This window comes from Panulirus ornatus, chromosome 21 (assembly GCF_036320965.1).
Source record: "Panulirus ornatus isolate Po-2019 chromosome 21, ASM3632096v1, whole genome shotgun sequence".
Lineage (NCBI taxonomy): Eukaryota > Metazoa > Arthropoda > Malacostraca > Decapoda > Palinuridae > Panulirus > Panulirus ornatus.
In genome coordinates, this window is record NC_092244.1 from 31,592,832 (window position 1) to 31,614,503 (window position 21,672).

Here is a 21,672-nt window from a genome sequence, read left to right on the forward strand (position 1 = left end):
ACCAGGCAGCTGATGTCTAACATATATCATCTTCCCACCAGCCATGGACGTAGATCATGAGAGGTGAGGTCACTGATGGGTGACCTTAACGTACATTCTAAGGTCAGTCCGTCATGACACTAAGCTGTATAATGATTTAAGAGACGGAGTCAGTCTTGCGTGGGCGCCCCTGGCTGGCGAAGGGCAACTTGAAAAAGCGCCATACATCGACTCTGGTGTTAGATGATCTTGTGTTGTTGTTGAAGATCAGTCAGGTCAAGAGAGAAAAATCCTTCGCTTCCATTTAGACAGTTTATGTTGGATGTGACAACCTCTGGACAACGTCAGCGACACATGAGAGCCACGTTGGCATCACTGCTGGGAACCGTCAACACGTCATGCAGGGTATAGCGTTATGACTAACAGTGTTCACACGGTACAAATCATGACCGATGAAACGCAGGTCTCGGGTGACCGCTGGAGCACCACGACGCGCCATGCAAGGCAAGGGTCTGTGGTACACTTACACATGATCTTCCAGGTGACGCTGGGGGATGATGACACATAATCTTGTAGGGATGATATGTTCAGGATCAGAGCTGGTCATGTTATGTGCCCTGCGTCTGGTGTAGTAATCATCGTGGTCTGAATGTGTCGAGCAAAGGACTCTGGTGATGAGTTGCTGAGGACACGTCTTAAAACTGGCTCTTAAAGTAAACCTTGTGTGAACCTGTGTTGTGTTCCAGGACAGTCTTCCATCCCTGACTTACCTAACAGTGACTAAGGTGTTGCCTGCAGCTGACAAACACCTGGTTAGCTTGCTGGTCATGACCACCCGCGAGGTGTTGCCACTGACCTGTGTAGCTGGAAACGTCTGGATGATGGTCTATGTGACTTAACCCAAAGTAGAGGCCACCTCTCATGCTGACCTGATCAGCGATGACGGGGTAATGTTGACCCGTGTAACTGGTCGCTTGGAGCAATGTTGAACTGCTCTGGCGACGTTATGACCCTTGAACACGACAGTACGGCTCCTGAACACGATGTTACGATCCTTGAACACGACGGTACGGCTCCTGAACACGATGTTACGATCCTTGAACACGACGGTACGGCTCCTGAACATGATGGTACGGCTCCTGGACACGATGCTACGACCCTTGAACACGACGGTACGGCTCTTGAACATGACGGTAGGCCCTTGAAGACGACAGTACGGCCCTTGAACATGACGGTACGACCCTTGAACATAACGGTACGACCCTTGAACATGACGGTGCGACCCTTGAACATGACGGTACGACCGTCAGGTATGATGGCCTGGCAGCTGACTTGCAAGATGTCTGCAGGATGAAGGAGGAAGTGGAAGTAGATGTATGAAGGTGTGTATGTGTCTGCAGGAGGTGGGAGGAATGGTCAGCTCGCTCTCCTGCTGTGGCAGAACATCTTACGTTTATGTGTCACATACGTGGCTGGAGGTATCTCTCCACTTCAGCACGACTACATACTGCTTGTCACCGGTAGTGAGGTGTGGTGTGGTGTGGTGTGGTGTGGTGTAGTGTGTTGTGGTGTGGTGTGGTGTGGTGCGGTGTGGTGTGGTGTAGTGTGGTGTAGTGTGGTGTGGTTTGGTGTAGTGTAGTGTGGTGTAGTGTGGTGTAGTGTGGCGTGGTGTGGTGTAGTGTGGTGTGGTGTAGTGTGGTGTAGTGTGGTGTAGTGTGGTGTGGTGTAGTGTGGTGTAGTGTGGTGTAGTGTGGTGTGGTGTAGTGTGGTGTAGTGTGGTGTGGTGTGGTCGGCGGAGGGGGACAGCCAGGGTTAAGCTATATATAGTCAGTGCTGATGGTGTGAGCTGGACCAGGTGACAATGGCACCTGTAGTGCCCCTCTTGTGTTACACGACCCACTCCTCCCTCTGTGTGTGTGTGTGTGTGTGTGTGTGTGTGTGTGTGTGTGTGTGTTGTAGGACTGGGATATTCATTGGTACTAACATACAACCTGTACAACAATATGGAAGCAGAATGGTTTCTCTCATAACAGTATATGTTTGATGTGGTAATAGATACATATATGAATATATATATATATATATATATATATATATATATATATATTTTTTTTTTTTTTTTTTTTTTTTTTTTTTTTTTTTTTTGTCGCTGTCTCCCGCGTTTGCGAGGTAGCGCAAGGAAACAGACGAAAGAAATGGCCCAACCCCCCCCCCCATACACATGTACATACACACGTCCACACACGCAAATATACATACCTACACAGCTTTCCATGGTTTACCCCAGACGCTTCACATGCCTTGATTCAATCCACTGACAGCACGTCAAACCCTGTATACCACATCGCTCCAATTCACTCTATTCCTTGCCCTCCTTTCACCCTCCTGCATGTTCAGGCCCCGATCACACAAAATCTTTTTCACTCCATCTTTCCACCTCCAATTTGGTCTCCCTCTTCTCCTCGTTCCCTCCACCTCCGACACATATATCCTCTTGGTCAATCTTTCCTCACTCATTCTCTCCATGTGCCCAAACCATTTCAAAACACCCTCTTCTGCTCTCTCAACCACGCTCTTTTTATTTCCACACATCTCTCTTACCCTTACGTTACTTACTCGATCAAACCACCTCACACCACACATTGTCCTCAAACATCTCATTTCCAGCACATCCATCCTCCTGCGCACAACTCTATCCATAGCCCACGCCTCGCAACCATACAACATTGTTGGAACCACTATTCCTTCAAACATACCCATTTTTGCTTTCCGAGATAATGTTCTCGACTTCCACACATTTTTCAAGGCTCCCAAAATTTTCGCCCCCTCCCCCACCCTATGATCCACTTCCGCTTCCATGGTTCCATCCGCTGACAGATCCACTCCCAGATATCTAAAACACTTCACTTCCTCCAGTTTTTCTCCATTCAAACTCACCTCCCAATTGACTTGACCCTCAACCCTACTGTACCTAATAACCTTGCTCTTATTCACATTTACTCTTAACTTTCTTCTTCCACACACTTTACCAAACTCAGTCACCAGCTTCTGCAGTTTCTCACATGAATCAGCCACCAGCGCTGTATCATCAGCGAACAACAACTGACTCACTTCCCAAGCTCTCTCATCCCCAACAGACTTCATACTTGCCCCTCTTTCCAGGACTCTTGCATTTACCTCCCTAACAACCCCATATATATATATATATATATATATATATATATATATATATATATATATATATATATATATATATATATATATATATTTGTCGCTCTCTCCCGCGTTTACGAGGTAGCGCAAGGAAACAGACGAAAGAAATGGCCCAACCCACCCCCATACACATGTATATACATACGTACACACACGCAAATATACACACCTACACAGCTTTCCATGGTTTACCCCAGACGCTTCACATGCCTTGAATCAATCCACTGACAGCACGTCAACCCCGGTATACCACATCGCTCCAATTCACTCTATTCCTTGCCCTCCTTTCACCCTCCTGCATGTTCAGGCCCCGATCACACAAAATCTTTTTCACTCCATCTTTCCACCTCCAATTTGGTCTCCCTCTTCTCCTCGTTCCCTCCACCTCCGACACATATATCCTCTTGGTCAATCTTTCCTCACTCATTCTCTCCATGTGACCAAACCATTTCAAAACACCCTCTTCTGCTCTCTCAACCACGCTCTTTTTATTTCCACACATCTCTCTTACCCTTACGTTACTTACTCGATCAAACCACCTCACACCACACATTGTCCTCAAACATCTCATTTCCAGCACATCCATCCTCCTGCGCACAACTCTATCCATAGTCCACGCCTCGCAACCATACAACATTGTTGGAACCACTATTCCTTCAAACATACCCATTTTTGCTTTCCGAGATAATGTTCTCGACTTCCACACATTCTTCAAGGCTCCCAGAATTTTCGCCCCCTCCCCCACCCTATGATCCACTTCCGCTTCCATGGTTCCATCCGCTGCCAGATCCACTCCCAGATATCTAAAACACTTCACTTCCTCCAGTTTTTCTCCATTCAAACTCACCTCCCAATTGACTTGACCCTCAACCCTACTGTACCTAATAACCTTGCTCTTATTCACATTTACTCTTAACTTTCTTCTTTCACACACTTTACCAAACTCAGTCACCAGCTTCTGCAGTTTCTCACATGAATCAGCCACCAGCGCTGTATCATCAGCGAACAACAACTGACTCACTTCCCAAGCTCTCTCATCCCCAACAGACTTCATACTTGCCCCTCTTTCCAAAACTCTTGCATTCACCCCCCTAACAACCCCATCCATAAACAAATTAAACAACCATGGAGACATCACACACCCCTGCCGCAAACCTACATTCACTGAGAACCAATCACTTTCCTCTCTTCCTACACGTACACATGCCTTACATCCTCGATAAAAACTTTTCACTGCTTCTAACACCTTGCCTCCCACACCATATATTCTTAATACCTTCCACAGAGCATCTCTATCAACTCTATCATATGCCTTCTCCAGATCCATAAATGCTACATACAAATCCATTTGCTTTTCTATGTATTTCTCACATACATTCTTCAAAGCAAACACCTGATCCACACATCCTCTACCACTTCTGAAACGACACTGCTCTTCCCCAATCTGATGCTCTGTACATGCCTTCACCCTCTCAATCAATACCCTCCCATATAACTTGCCAGGAATACTCAACAAACTTATACCTCTGTAATTTGAGCACTCACTCTTATCCCCTTTGCCTTTGTACAATGGCACTATGCACGCATTCCGCCAATCCTCAGGCACCTCACCATGAGTCATACATACATTAAATAACCTTACCAACCAGTCAACAATACAGTCACCCCCTTTTTTAATAAATTCCACTGCAATACCATCCAAACCTGCTGCCTTGCCGGCTTTCATCCTCCGCAAAGCTTTTACTACCTCTTCTCTGTTTACCAAATCATTTTCCCTAACCCTCGCACTTTACACACCACCTCGACCTAAACACCCTATATCTGCGACTCTATCATCAAACACATTCAACAAACCTTCAAAATACTCACTCACTCTATCATCAAACACATTCAACAAACCTTCAAAATACTCACTCCATCTCCTTCTCACATCACCACTACTTGTTATCACCTCCCCATTTGCGCCCTTCACTGAAGTTCCCATTTGCTCCCTTGTCTTACGCACTTTATTTACCTCCTTCCAGAACATCTTTTTATTCTCCCTAAAATCTAATGATATATATATATATATATATATATATATATATATATATATATATATATATATATATATATATAGCAAATGGATTTGTATGTAGCATTTATGGATCTGAAGAAGGCATATGATAGAGTTGATAGAGATGCTCTGTGGAAGTTATTAAGAATATATGGTGTGGGAGGCAAGTTGTTAGAAGCAGTGAAAAGTTTTTATCGAGGATGTCAGGCATGTTTACGAGTAGGAAGAGAGGAAAGTGATTGGTTCTCAGTGAATGTGGGTTTGCGGCAGGGGTGTGTGATGTCTTCATGGTTGTTTAATTTGTTTATGGATGGGGTTGTTAGGGAGGTGAATGCAAGAGTTTTGGAAAGAGGGGCAAGTATGAAGTCTGTTGGGGATGAGAGAGCTTGGGAAGTGAGTCAGTTGTTGTTCGCTGATGATACAGCGCTGGTGGCTGATTCATGTGAGAAACTGCAGAAGCTGGTGACTGAGTTTGGTAAAGTGTGTGAAAGAAGAAAGTTAAGAGTAAATGTGAATAAGAGCAAGGTTATTAGGTACAGTAGGGTTGAGGGTCAAGTCAATTGGGAGGTAAGTTTGAATGGAGAAAAACTGGAGGAAGCAAAGTGTTTTAGATATCTGGGAGTGGATCTGGCATCGGATGGAACCATGGAAGCGGAAGTGGATCATAGGGTGGGGGAGGGGGCGAAAATTCTGGGAGCCTTGAAGAATGTGTGGAAGTCGAGAACATTATCTCGGAAAGCAAAAATGGGTATGTTTGAAGGAATAGTGGTTCCAACAATGTTGTATGGTTGCGAGGCGTGGGCTATGGATAGAGTTGTGCGCAGGAGGATGGATGTGCTGGAAATGAGATGTTTGAGGACAATGTGTGGTGTGAGGTGGTTTGATCGAGTAAGTAACGTAAGGGTAAGAGAGATGTGTGGAAATAAAAAGAGCGTGGTTGAGAGAGCAGAAGAGGGTGTTTTGAAATGGTTTGGGCACATGGAGAGAATGAGTGAGGAAAGATTGACCAAGAGGATATATGTGTCGGAGGTGGAGGGAACGAGGAGAAGTGGGAGACCAAATTGGAGGTGGAAAGATGGAGTGAAAAAGATTTTGTGTGATCGGGGCCTGAACATGCAGGAGGGTGAAAGGAGGGCAAGGAATAGAGTGAATTGGATCGATGTGGTATACCGGGGTTGACGTGCTGTCAGTGGATTGAATCAGGGCATGTGAAGCGTCTGGGGTAAACCATGGAAAGCTGTGTAGGTATGTATATTTGCGTGTGTGGACGTATGTATATACATGTGTATGGGGGTGGGTTGGGCCATTTCTTTCGTCTGTTTCCTTGCGCTACCTCGCAAACGCGGGAGACAGCGGCAAAAAAAAAAAAAAAAATATATATATATATATATATATATATATATATATATATATATATATATATATATATAAAGACTAAGATATATTGGTTAAAAGCAAACGCGGGAGACAGCGACAAAGCAAAATAAATAATAACTATATATATATATATATATATATATATATATATATATATATATATATATATATATAGATAGATAGATAGATAGATAGATAGATAGACAGATAGATATAAAATCACATTACCGGGGTATATACTGCCACCCGGTCCACAGTGGTGGCAGCCGGGGTATATACTGCCACTCGGTCCACAGTGGTGTCACCCGGGGTATATACTGCCACCCAGTCTACAGTGGTGGCAGCCGGGGTATATACTGCCACCCAGTCCACAGTGGTGGCAGCCGGGGTATATACTGCCACCCAGTCCACAGTGGTGGCAGCCGGGGTATATACTGCCACCCGGTCCACAGTGGTGGCAGCCGGGGTATATACTGCCACCCGGTCCACAGTGGTGGCAGCAGGGGTATACATTAATGATGGTGCAGCCTTGACCATGTCCAGGAGGTGGACACAGCCCAGGTCCTGGAGAATAAGTGAGAGGTGTGAGAGGCTCTCCCAGCCCTGCCCCTCATCCACCTCTCACGCCCCAATGATTGGCGCCCAGCAAAATTTCATCCGGCACGAGGGATCGATGCCTGGTTCTTTAATCATTAACGCTGCGAGACTGGCCAGCCAGCCAGGCAGCTCAGGCCTGCTCCTCTCCTCCTGTTTGACCACATCCTCCTCCTCAAGGATGTTGAGGTGTCCTGGCCAAGGATCGTGTTCAGGATCGCACGGCCGTGTTCACTGTGTTAAGCAGACGATCACAGAGTAACCTGCTCCAGTCTAGCAAGGGCGCCAGACGGTAGGCAAGTCACACTAGAAACTACCATGTACACATGACAATGTTGATAGATGTATAGTCCAGGTAGATATGATAGATAGTTAAAATATATTGGTATATAGATGTACATATGGATGGAAATATCAATTAGTATTGATATATTGATGTTTAGATAAACAGAATAGTAATATATTGGTTTATACATACACAGTGTAGTATCTGCCAGTATATATATATATATATATATATATATATATATATATATATATATATATATCTTTTTTTTTTTTGCTTTGTCGCTGTCTCCCGCGTTTGCGAGGTAGCGCAAGGAAACAGACGAAAGAAATGGCCCAACCCACCCCCATACACATGTATATACATACGTACACACACGCAAATATACATACCTACACAGCTTTCCATGGTTTACCCCAGACGCTTCACATGCCCTGATTCAATCCACTGACAGCACGTCAACCCCGGTATACCACATCGATCCAATTCACTCTATTCCTTGCCCTCCTTTCACCCTCCTGCATGTTCAGGCCCCGATCACACAAAATCTTGTTCACTCCATCTTTCCACCACCAATTTGGTCTCCCACTTCTCCTCGTTCCCTCCGCCTCCGACACATATATCCTCTTGGTTAATCTTTCCTCACTCATTCTCTCCATGTGCCCAAACCATTTCAAAACACCCTCTTCTGCTCTCTCAACCACGCTCTTTTTATTTCCACACATCTCTCTTACCCTTACGAACTTACTCGATCAAACCACCTCGCACCACACATTGTCCTCAAACATCTCATTTCCAGCACATCCATCCTCCTGCGCACAACTCTATCCATAGCCCACGCCTCGCAACCATACAACATTGTTGGAACCACTATTCCTTCAAACATACCCATTTTTGCTTTCCGAGATAATGTTCTCGACTTCCACACATTCTTCAAGGCTCCCAGGATTTTCGCCCCCTCCCCCACCCTATGATCCACTTCCGCTTCCATGGTTCCATCCGCTGCCAGATCCACTCCCAGATATCTAAAACACTTTACTTCCTCCCGTTTTTCTCCATTCAAACTTACCTCCCAATTGACTTGACCCTCAACCCTACTGTACTTAATTACCTTGCTCTTATTCACATTTACTCTTAACTTTCTTCTTTCACACACTTTACCAAACTCAGTCACCAGCTTCTGCAGTTTCTCACATGAATCAGCCACCAGCGCTGTATCATCAGCGAACAACAACTGACTCACTTCCCAAGCTCTCTCATCCACAACAGACTTCATACTTGACCCTCTTTCCAAAACTCTTGCATTCACCTCCCTAACAACCCCATCCATAAACAAATTATATATATATATATATATATATATATATATATATATATATATATATATATATATATATATATGATAGTAGAATGAAGAGAAGTAAAGACTAAGATCTATTGGTTAAGAGCAAGATTAAAAGTAGATACATTATAGCAGAAGCAATACGGGAATGACAAAGTGTGGGTCGAGGTAAGGTTGATGCATGAGAACCAGGGATGGTCAGGCAACACGAAGGCTACAGGAAACCTTACCATCTTGCTTGGTCATTCACGTTATCAGAGGTTTTCTGATGCATGATAATCATGAATCCTGAACACGATGTGGAGGAGTTATGTGGAGGAGTTTTAGAATAATCTGAAGATATGTATTACGGTCTTCATACATGAGATCCTGTGACACGTTGGACGAAGACATAAAAAGGCGGAAATAATGGTGAGAGAAAATGATGCACATAGGGTGGTACTGGTGTGAGGAGATGATATGAATAGAGGTACTGGTGTGAGAAAGTGATGTAAATAGAGGTACTGGTGTGAGAAAGTGATGTAAATAGAGGTACTGGTGTGAGAAAGTGATGTAAATAGAGGTAATGTTATCAGAAAGTGATGTAAATAGAGGTACTGGTGTGAGAAAGTGATGTAAATAGGGGTAATGGTGTGAGAAAGTGATGTAAATAGAAGTACTGGTGTGAGAAAGTGATGTAAATAGGGGTAATGGTCTGAGAAAGTGATGTAAATAGAGGTACTGGTGTGAGAAAGTGATGTAAATAGGGGTAATGGTGTCAGAAAGTGATGTAAACAGAGGTAATGGTGTCAGAAAGTGATGTAAATAGGGGTAATGGTGTCAGAAAGTGATGTAAATAGGGGTATTGGTGTCAGGAAGTGATGTAAATAGGGGTAATAGTAAGGAAAGAATACGTAAAAAGGGGATCTAGAGAGGGGAATGATACAGCTAGAAGGTCATCATTATAAGGTAACCATTGGTAATGGGTCAACCAGGAGTGACGTCACCGTATGTACACGCCACGTCATCACTGTATGACCAGATATTGTCTTATATGAAAGTCCGACCATCGTACTCAAGGGTCGTACCATCGTGCACAAGGGTCGTACCATCGTACTCAAGGGTCGTACCATCGTGCACAAGGGTCGTACCATCGTGCACAAGGGTCGTACCATCGTACTCAAGGGTCGCTCGAGACAGTGGGTATTGCGTAATGTCGTACAGCAACACCCAAATAAATTCATACAGTGGTAGCCACATAAGGTCATACAGTGGTAGCCACATAAGGTCATACAGTGGTAGCCACATAAGGTCATACAGTGGTAGCCACATAAGGTCATACAGTGGTAGCCACATAAGGTCATACAGTGGTTGCCACATAAGGTTTTAGTAGTAGCAGCAAACTGGCCCGATATCCATTTTTTTTTTTTTAATTTTAAGGAAAACTTTTGTTTTGGTTTACCTTGTGACAACTTGTGGAAACACAGAAAATGTTTGTCCTAACACAACAAATTCCATGAAAGAGTTTCGTTTCATTTCGTTTCATTACATACATTACTTGCGTAAGTTTTCTTCCCAGAATAAAAGTTTTATTTTTATTTGTGGCAACTCATTACGTTGGCGTTCATCCTGGGAGTTCTTCAGCCTGTGTAAAACTAGGACGGATGTTATATCCTTTCTTACTATCAGTAGGATGCTGCCTGCTGCCACCTGCTAACCGTAGGATGTTCCTGCCTCTCTCTGCCAAAGGTAGGATGCTGTTTGACTCCGCCTTCCAGGCGTAAGATGTTCTTCGCTCCTCCTGCCAGCCGTAGGATGCTCGTAGTACCTCCAGCCAACCACTGGAAGTTCTTGGCTTTTCCTGCCAGCTGTAGAACGTTCCTAGTTCCACCTGCCAGCCGTAGGATGATAATGGCTCCTCCTTCCTGCCGTAAGATGCTCCTATCTCCTGCTGCCGGGCGGAGGATGCTTCTGTCTCCTGCTGCCAGGCGTAGGATGCTTCTGTCTCCTGTTGCCGGGCGTAGGATGCTTCTGTCTCTTGCTGCCGGGCGTAGTATGCTTCTCTCTCTTGCTGCCGGGCGTAGGATGCTTCTGTCTCCTGCTGCCAGGCGTAGGATGATTCTGTCTTCTGATGTCAAGTGTAGGATGCTTCTGTCTCCTGTTGCCAGGTGTAGGATGCTTCTGTCTCCTGCTGCCAGGTGTAGGATGCTTCAGTCTCCTGCTGCCAGGTGTAGGATGCTTCAGTCTCCTGCTGGTAGGCATAGGATGCTTCTGTTTCTTGCTGCCGGGCGTAGGATGCTTCTGTCTCCTGCTGCCGGATGTAGGATGCTTCTGTCTCCTGCTGCCAGGTGTACGAAGCTTCTGACTCCAGCCAACCAGGAGAGGGTGGCGTGGACCGTCAGGTTGCCAGGTTGCTGCAGCCCAGATAGAAGTAACAAGCAGGTCAGACGAGGTAGCTGACTCAGGAAGTGTTGACTTGACTAAATGTTGTAATTCTACATCCCTCTACGTTCTGGTGGGAGGGTAGAGTGTAATGTGTCATCATCTTGGAAAACATTTCTACAAACACAAGGCTCAACTTTGTCAATAAAATTAAGGACGAAATTGCCCAATCTCAGCTTTGTCTTGCCCCTCCTTATGAAAGCATTTATAGACTTAGTTGAGTTTTGTGTTTGTAATAATGTTTTCCAAGATGATGAAGGTGATTTTTATAGACAGAAATACGGTCTTGTCATGGGAAACCCACTTAGTGCGATTCTTAGTCACTTATTTATGGAATATTTTGAGACAGAAATCTTAACTTTAGTCAATAATCATGGGAAAGTCTGGTTCAGATACGTGGATGATGTGTGGTCCTTGTGGCCATCCTCCAAAGATTGTGATTTTTCCTTAATTAAATGAATAACATCCACCTCACACAACATTAAATAACATCCACCATACACAACACTGAAGAACATCCAATGTTTAGTGTTGCCCTATTCTCCCAACTTAGCTAATCTAAGACATGTTCTAAAAACCAGTGCTTGTAATGTTGCTTTCCAGTACAATAACACCATCAACAACATCTTAATAAATAGTAGGCCAAATCATGCAACAATTGGGAGTGTTTACGTCGTCAAATGCAAGGCATGTAACTATATTTATGTAGGCCAGACAGGTAAAACTGTAACGGAGATGTGTTATTGGCACCGTCATGCAGTACGCAGGGATGACCACAAAAATGTGATCGCTAAACATTGTCATGAAAATGATCACCATGGCCATAGATCTTGAAAATCCCGTTATTTTATACCCCTCTGCTGATTATGCCACATACAACATCATTGAGTTTGTCTTAGTTGCAAATACTAAGAAGTCTAATTTGTCCCCAGGCAATTTCAATGCCCGTCCTAGCATTAACCAAATCATTATGAGATAACTGACAAAACACGAAAACAAAAAAAGTTGTTCAAGACACACCCAGCTACCCAGGTCAACCCCCGCCACGTGACCCTCCTTAATCACTCTCCCTAACAACGGTTATGGCCAGAAAAAGCAGACAGTGCTTGGTCTATAAAGATTGGTGTTAGACGGCGGGAATCAAGTGTGATGTTGGGATTTAAGTAACTTTGTTAAGTACTGACACCTGATGATGAGGTGGATTGTCTCCACGAAACATGTCCTGCCACATGTATAGAAAATGACATGTTAAATATAATTGTATGAACTACTGAAGTGCAATCTGGGAGACCAAATTGGAGGTGGAATGATGGAGTGAAAATGATTTTAAGCGATCGGGGCCTCAACATGCAGGAGGGTGAAAGGCGTGCAAGGAATAGAGTGAATTGGAACGATGTGGTATACTGGGGTCGACGTGCTGTCAATGGATTGAACCAGGGCATTTGAAGCGTCTGGGGTGAACCATGGAAAGTTTTGTGGGGCCTGGATGTGGAAAGGGAGCTGTGGTTTCGGTGCATTATACATGGCAGCTAAAGACTGAGTGTGAACAAATGTAGCCTTTGTTGTCTTTTCTTAGCGCTACCTCGCGCGCGTGCGGAGGGAGGGGATTGTCATTTTCATGTGTGGCGGGGTGGCGACGAGAATGAATAAGGGCAGACAGTATGAATTATGTACATGTGTATATATGCATATGTCTGTGTGTATACGTTGAAATGTATGTATATGTGCGTGTGTGGACGCATATGTATATACATGTGTAAGTGGATGGGTTAGGCCATTCTATCGTCTGTTTCCTTGCGCTTCCTCGCTAACGCGGGAGACAGCGACAAGGTATAATAAGAAAAATAAGAGATAATATATATATATATATATATATATATATATATATATATATATATATATATGGGGTGGACCAGACACACACATGTGGAGGACCATGCCATGGCAGCAGACTGATGCCTCTCACTGCAGGTGAGAGTGAACGTCTGGGCGGGGAGAGTGGTCGTGGGAGAGGAGCAATGGACCACACTAGGGGCCAAGTGAATATTTTGTGGGTGATGGATAGTTGATAAGATGGGCTGGTCAGACAGTGGAGACATAGAAGGAGAATGACTATGGATGGAGGAAGATAGATGGAAGAAAGGATGGTAAAGATGGAAGAAAGGATGGTAAAGATTGTATGAAGATAAGATCCGTAGATACACTTGGCTACAACTGATACTGATAATGACTTAGTAATCCATTTAGTAATCTTAGATAAGGAAATGATTGTAGAAGACAGAATCGTACGTGAACAGGAGCAGCGTCACGGTCATGGCTTCAGGAATTTTCCGGGACACTTGAGCTAAAACTTCTGTCACCGCGGGAAGGAGATGAGTGCTGGAGGTATGTACTGATGAGGAGGTCGTCCAGGAGTGGTGTTGCACACCAGCTCCTCCAGCCCACATGTCTTTTGGATCCTGTCCGAGGCTCCAGGTCCTCGGTCTCACATGTACTGGATCCTACCAGAGGTTCCAGGTCCTGGGGCCCACATGTACTGGATGTTTCCAGGAACTTACATCTATGAAGTCGACCATCTGTGGGTCTCCTTCGTTCAGATGTGCATTAGAAAACTTAACTAATTCCCTGATCAGACATCATAACACAGCTTCTTAACTTGGTTGTAAACATACGATGCTGTATCTCTGTAAGTGTTAAATATAAGTGAAGGACCCGACGTCAAAAGTGATATCTACAAACAGCTGCGACACCAGGAGAAATATTGCATAATCTGTGGCCAGTTTTGTGAGGCTCAAGGTGGAACCTGACGCTCTTGATGGTGGCTTAGGTTCACTCAGTGACTAACTTGATGAACGAATATCAGTTTGTGTCGTCCAGTCTTGCATTAGTCGACCTGAATCTTCCATTAACGACTCTGGGTCACCACTCGCTGGGCAGTTGACGATTAATGAGATCATAGATGATACGAGACAGATTGATATGATCATAGATCATATAAGACAGAAACATGCGAGTTTGTTTGTGGAAACAGATTATCATGCATGTCTGATGCTGTGTATACAACATGAGACATAAGGTATGTCTGATGCTGTGTATACAACATGAGACATAAGGTATGTCTGATGCTGTGTATACAACATGAGACATAAGGTATGACGCAGCTAGAGCGAGATGATAGCCTGATGTACGACATTCCAGCGGCGAGGATGACAACAGTACCTGAGCTGCTGGGAGGGGCCCGTGTCACACCCACAGCAGGAAACAAGATACAGAGAGACGTGAAGACCAGTTTTATGTCCCATGATGGATCTGGTGAGGGAGACGCTGGGCTCGTCTTGGTACTGGGAGGAACGTTAATGTCTAGGGTATGACATGAGACAAAGCAAGGCTCAGGAACAGTGTAGGAGCTCAGGGTTAGAGCACCAGACCGGTGGATAAACAAAGAGAAAAGTGAGACAAGACATAATTCTTTGACTGTCGTAAACCAAAGAAAGGTTGCGAAAGAAATGAGAGACATTGAGATAAGTTTCCATTACTGAGCAGTTATTTCATATCTGGAGGTATTGTATCATCCCCACTAAGGATCATTGCTCGCTGGCTCTTCCTCAGTGTCCGTCCTCACCAAAGTGGAATAAAAAAATTATCCCCTCATCACTGCTCCAGCCCTCACCTCCTCCATCATCCCCTTAATTTGCTGCTTCCTCCTTATTTTTCATGTTATCTCGGCCACTCCTCTGGTGAGGTGTCTGCAGGCGTCCCTGCCAATAAAATCCGTAAAAGCATCTATCCGCTGCTTCCTATAGATTATGTGTGGGAGACGAGACACACGATGATTGACCGTTATGATACCTCCTTCTTTCTTTAGACAACGAAGCTGCGGAATTCTTTCGTCTCTTGCTCATCTATATAACAGTTCCTCCCTCTACAGTTGGGTCGACCAACACCTGGTGAAGCTGCAACTAATCTTTTACTCTGTCTTCCACCCGCGACATCTGTCAGCAGGACATCTTGCCCGTGCCTCGTGCCTCATTACATAGAAAACACTATATAACTCCAACCACGTGCATACAAGTACGTTAATATGAATATGCTGATAGGAGGAGACTACACACACACACACACACACACACACACACATACACATATATATATACATACACTGTGAGAGGTGAGGACAAGGTCTGATGACAGTGTGTGAGAGCAAGGTCTGCTGACAGTGTGAGAGGTGAGAGCAAGGTCTGCTGACAGTGTGAGAGGTGAGAGCAAGGTCTGCTGACAGTGTGAGAGGTGAGAGCAAGGTCTGCTGACAGTGAGAGAGGTGAGAGCAAGGTCTGCTGACAATGTGAGAGGTGAGAGCAAGGTCTGCCTCTTCTCGTTAAGGCCATGATGAGAGGGTGGCGTGAGGCGAGGCTGGAGTGCAACACGTCGATGGCACTTTCCCTCACACCAGCCAAGACGGATTACTGCGGACGCCCCACAAAAACACGCCAGCCTGACAGTGAAGCAGCTTGATGGAGCGCCAAGTGCCGCTCCTCCTAGCCCACTGACACACCCACTAGCCCACCTGCCCCACTAACACACCCACCAGCCCACCTGCCCCACAGACAAACCCACCAGTCCACGCTAGACCCACTGACACACCCACCCACCCAACTGCCCCACTGACACCAGCCCAATTAACTACACAACCACAGTGTCCTCCTGACGTAACCACACGTCCACTGCTCCTCTGACGTAACCACACGTCCACAGTGTCCTCCTGACGTAACCACACGTCCGCAGTGTCCTGACGTAACCACACGTCCACAGTGTCCTGCTAACTTAACTATATGTATACATTGTTCCTCTGACAACTATACACCTGCTAATAACATACGAAGGTAAATATTATGTTCTTTGCTTTCCCTATCATCTGTGCTGGAGGTTAGCAGAAGAGATCAGTTAAGACACGGTGGCTACCGAGGGTGAAGCCAGGGAACGTAATGTGTGTGGTGGTAGGGGTATCAGGCAGAACATTAGACTTTACCGGAGACTGAGGACCTGACATAAACCTGGGGACTTGATTAGTTACACTGGAGACAACATTGGATAGAACTGATTATCTTCCAGTGGTTAAGGACAATACGAAGCCTAAGTCAGGTGGAGAAGTAAGTGAAGGAGACACTGACAGCCGTGTTATAGTGTTGGGTGACGACATGGATGAAGACCGGGGCCTCATCCTTGTCGGGGGATCTTGACTGACAAGTTTGGATGACGGTTCTGTGGTGAAGGTGAGGTCGTGTTACCTGGGATCAGACTGGAAGACTGACACACACACACACAATGTACAGGACACAGTCAACCTTACCGGCATCGAGTGTGTGGCAGCTGTTCAGGCTAGGAGGGAGGACTCGCCAGAGAGGAGATCAGACGACAGCCTTGAAGAAAGTATGAAAAAAATAGTATTAGAAAGTTTGAAGAAAGACGTATGAATGTTGGGGAATTCCTTCCTTGGTAGGATGGAATCTTAACTCTAAGTAGACTCTATGGAAACACAGGCAGAACCCACCTATACACCCACCTACACACCCACCTGCACACCCACCTACCAAAAAAACCCATTTGGCTCACCCACCTGGCCAACACTTGTGTGACGACAGTTTCATGTAATATAAGTGTTCTCTAAGACTGATGGTGTAGTGTTATCATAACCCACCTTCCAGAGCAAGGACTGATGGTGTAGTGTTATCATAACCCACCTTCCAGAGCAAGGACTGATGGTGTAGTGTTATCATAACCCACCTTCCAGAGCAAGGACTGATGGTATAGTGTTATCATAACCCACCCTCCAGAGCAAGGACTGATGGTATAGTGTTATCATAACCCACCCTCCAGAGCAAGGACTGATGGTGTAGTGTTATCATAACCCACCCTCCAGAGCAAGGACTGATGGTATAGTGTTATCATAACCCACCTTCCAGAGCAAGGACTGATGGTATAGTGTTATCATAACCCACCTTCCAGAGCAAGGACTGATGGTATAGTGTTATCATAACCCACCCTCCAGAGCAAGGACTGATGGTATAGTGTTATCATAACCCACCTTCCAGAGCAAGGACTGATGGTATAGTGTTATCATAACCCACCCTCCAGAGCAAGGACTGATGGTATAGTGTTATCATAACCCACCTTCCAGAGCAAGGACTGATGGTATAGTGTTATCATAACCCACCTTCCAGAGCAAGGACTGATGGTATAGTGTTATCATAACCCACCTTCCAGAGCAAGGACTGATGGTATAGTGTTATCATAACCCACCTCCAGAGCAAGGACTGATGGTATAGTGTTATCATAACCCACCTTCCAGAGCAAGGACTGATGGTATAGTGTTATCATAACCCACCTTCCAGAGCAAGGACTGATGGTATAGTGTTATCATAACCCACCCTCCAGAGCAAGGACTGATGGTATAGTGTTATCATAACCCACCTTCCAGAGCAAGGACTGATGGTATAGTGTTATCATAACCCACCTTCCAGAGCAAGGACTGATGGTGTAGTGTTATCATAACCCACCTTCCAGAGCAAGGACTGATGGTTATAGTGTTATCATAACCCACCTTCCAGAGCAAGGGACTGACTGGTATAGTGTTATCATAACCCACTTCCAGAGCAGGACTGATGGTATAGTGTTATCATAACCCCACCTTCCAGAGCAAGGACTGCTGGTTTTAGTGTTATCATAACCCCACCTTCCAGAGCAAGGACTGATGGTATAATGTTATCATACCCACCCTTCCAGAGCAAGGACTGATGGTATAGTGTTATCAATAACCCACCTTCCAGAGCAAGGACTGATGGTGTATGTGTTATCATAACCCACCCTTCCAGAGCAAGGACTGATGGTATAGTGTTATCATAACCCACCTTCCAGAGCAAAGGACTGATGGATAGTGTTATCATAAACCCACCCTTCCAGAGCAAGGGACTGATGGCTATAGTGTTATCATAACCCACCCTTCCAGAGCAAGGACTGATGGTATAGTGTTATCATAACCTCCTTCCAGAGCAAGGACTGATGTTTAGTGTTATCATAACCCACCCTTCCAGAAGCAAGGACCTGATGGTATAGTGTTATTCATAACCCACCCTCCAGAGCAAGGACTGATGGTATAGTGTTATCATAACCCCACCCTCCAGAGCAAGGACTGATGGTGTAGTGTTATCATAACCCACCTTCCAGAGCAAGGACTGATGGTGTAGTGTTATTTCATAACCCACCTTCCAGAGCAAGGACTGATGGTATAGTGTTATCATACCCACCTTCCAGAGCAAGGACTGATGGTAGTAGTGTTATTCCTATCCCACCCTTCCAGAGCAAGGACTGATGGTAGTAGTGTTATCATAACCCACCTTCCAGAGCAAAGGACTGATGGTAGTAGTGTTATCATAACCCACCCTTCCAGAGCAAGGACTGATGGCAGTAGTGTTATCATTAACCACCTTCCAGGAGCAAGGAACTGATGGTAGTAGTGTTATCATATCCCACCCTTCCAGAGCAAGGGACTGATGGTGTTTTTTGTAGTGTTATCATAACCCACCTTCCAGAGCAAGGACTGATGGTGTAGTGTTATTATAACTCATCATTCAAGAACAACCAGCGTGTCTAACTAACCAGGTTAAGGCCATTATCGGATTTGGCTCTTGTCTATCATGCAGGCTTGACGACATTACCATGCTGCGTCATGAACCACTGTACCACCGTGAGGTCGTCCTGCGTCATGAACCACTGTACCACCGAGAGGTCGTCCCTGCGTCATGAACCACTGTACCACCGTGGAGGTCGTCCCTGCGTCATGAACCACTGTACCACCGTGAGGTCGTCCTGCGTCATGAACCACTGTACCACCGTGAGGTCGTCCTGCGTCATGAACCACTGTACCACCGTGAGGTCGTCCTGCGTCATGAACCACTGTACCACCGTGAGGTCGTCCTGCGTCATGAACCACTGTACCACCGTGAGGTCGTCCTGCGTCATGAACCACTGTACCACCGTGAGGTCGTCCTGCGTCATGAACCACTGTACCACCGTGAGGTCGTCCTGCGTCATGAACCACTGTACCACCGTGAGGTCGTCCTGCGTCATGAACCACTGTACCACCGTGAGGTCGTCCTGCGTCATGAACCACTGTACCACCGTGAGGTCGTCCTGCGTCATGAACCACTGTACCACCGTGAGGTCGTCCTGCGTCATGAACCACTGTACCACCGTGAGGTCGTCCTGCGTCATGAACCACTGTACCACCGTGAGGTCGTCCTGCGTCATGAACCACTGTACCACCGTGAGGTCGTCCTGCGTCATGAACCACTGTACCACCGTGAGGTCGTCCTGCGTCATGAACCACTGTATCACCGTGAGGTCGTCCTGCGTCATGAACCACTGTATCACCGTGAGGTCGTCCTGCGTCATGAACCACTGTACCACCGTGAGGTCGTCCTGCGTCATGAACCACTGTACCACCGTGAGGTCGTCCTGCGTCATGAACCACTGTACCACCGTGAGGTCGTCCTGCGTCATGAACCACTGTACCACCGTGAGGTCGTCCTGCGTCATGAACCACTGTATCACCGTGAGGTCGTCCTGCGTCATGAACCACTGTACCACCGTGAGGTCGTCCTGCGTCATGAACCACTGTACCACCGTGAGGTCGTCCTGCACCATGCACCACTGCACCACGTGAGGCCCTACGTCATGCACCTTTCATGAAGATGTCCTGTTCATGAAGTCATCTCTGTCATGAGGTAGTCCTGCCCATGACCCAGCCCTGGCCATCATGTGCCTCCTGCTGTGAGATCTGTAGTTCATACCGTCGGAATGAGTTTGTCCGTGACCACGGACGCTGCTTGCATGACAAAACACACCAGTACAGAGTTGGCACCACTGCTGCCTGCACACATGAGGAGCCACAGCCAGGTATGGATGGCCCTCATGGACACTATGGCCCCCCCTGGACACTGCCTAGTGTTGTGGACACATTGCCTGGCCCCCTAGACACTGCCTAGTGTACTGGACACACTGCCTGGCTCCCTGGGCACTGCCTAGTGTACTGGACACACTGCCTGGCCCCCTGGACACTGCTTAGTGAACTGGACACACTGCCTGGCCCCCTGGACACTGCCTAGTGTACTGGACACACTGCCTGGCCCCCTGGACACTGCCTAGTGAACTGGACACACTGCCTAGCCCCCTGGACACTGCCTAGTGAACTGGACACACTGCCTGGCCCCCTGGACACTGCCTAGTGTACTGGACACACTGCCTGGCCCCCCTGGACACTGCCTAGTGTACTGGACACACTGCCTGGCCCCCTGGACACTGCCTAGTGTACTGGACACACTGCCTGGCCCCCTGGACACTGCCTAGTGTACTGGACACATTGGCTGGGTCCCTGGACACTGCCTAGTGTACTGGACACACTGCCTGGCCCCCTGGACACTGCCTAGTGTACTGGACACACTGCCTGGCCCCCTGGACACTGCCTAGTGTACTGGACACACTGCCTGGCCCCCCTGGACACTGCCTAGTGTACTGGACACATTGGCTGGGTCCCTGGACACTGCCTAGTGTACTGGACACACTGCCTGGCCCCCTGGGCACTGCCTAGTGTACTGGACACACTGCCTGGCCCCCTGGACACTGCCTAGTGTACTGGACACATTGGCTGGGTCCCTGGACACTGCCTAGTGTACTGGACACATTGGCTGGGTCCCTGGACACTGCCTAGTGTACTGGACACACTGCCTGGCCCCCCTGGACACTGCCTAGTGTACTGGACACACTGGCTGGCCCCCTGGACACTGCCTAGTGTAATGGACACACTGCCTGGCCCCCTGGACACTGCCTAGTGTACTGGACACACTGCCTGGCCCCCTGGACACTGCCTAGTGTACTGGACACACTGCCTGGCTCCCTGGACACTGCCTAGTGTACTGGACACACTGCCTGGCCCCCTGGACACTGCCTAGTGTACTGGACACACTGCCTGGCCCCCTGGACACTGCCTAGTGTACTGGACACACTGCCTGGCCCCCTGGACACTGCCTAGTGTACTGGACACACTTGGTCTTGGCTTATAAGATTTAGGATTAGACTTAACGTTGATAACCTGCCTGGTAACTACACACTGTTAACACCAACTGGAAAACTGAATCAACTTTTGTACAGACGTGGTAGTACAAAGCCTTGGGTACGTCACGCACTCATTCATCACGCTGGGTGAGTGTGAGGATGGCCAGAATGGTGCCCTCCCACCTGACTATACAAGAGTCGTGTATACAATGTTCTGATCAGTTGGTGCTTCTTACATCACATTGGTTTCAATAAATCAAATCCTTTCTTGGTAATCACTTTAAGAATCAGCCAAAC

At 46.6% G+C, this 21,672-nt stretch overlaps 1 protein-coding gene across 3 annotated transcripts in view; it reads right to left on the reverse strand.

Annotated features, from left to right (window-relative positions):
- LOC139756444 (two pore potassium channel protein sup-9-like) overlaps positions 1-21,672 on the reverse strand; it is a 91,146-nt gene that overhangs the window by 30,577 nt on the left and 38,897 nt on the right. For 2 of the 3 annotated variants that reach the window (XR_011714343.1, XM_071675895.1), the window contains exon 2: positions 16,616-16,685. The exons of the other annotated variant lie outside the window; for it this stretch is intronic. The gene's annotated coding sequence lies outside the window, so the exon portion shown is untranslated. The remainder of the gene's footprint in view (positions 1-16,615; positions 16,686-21,672) is intronic. 3 annotated transcript variants of the gene reach the window in all.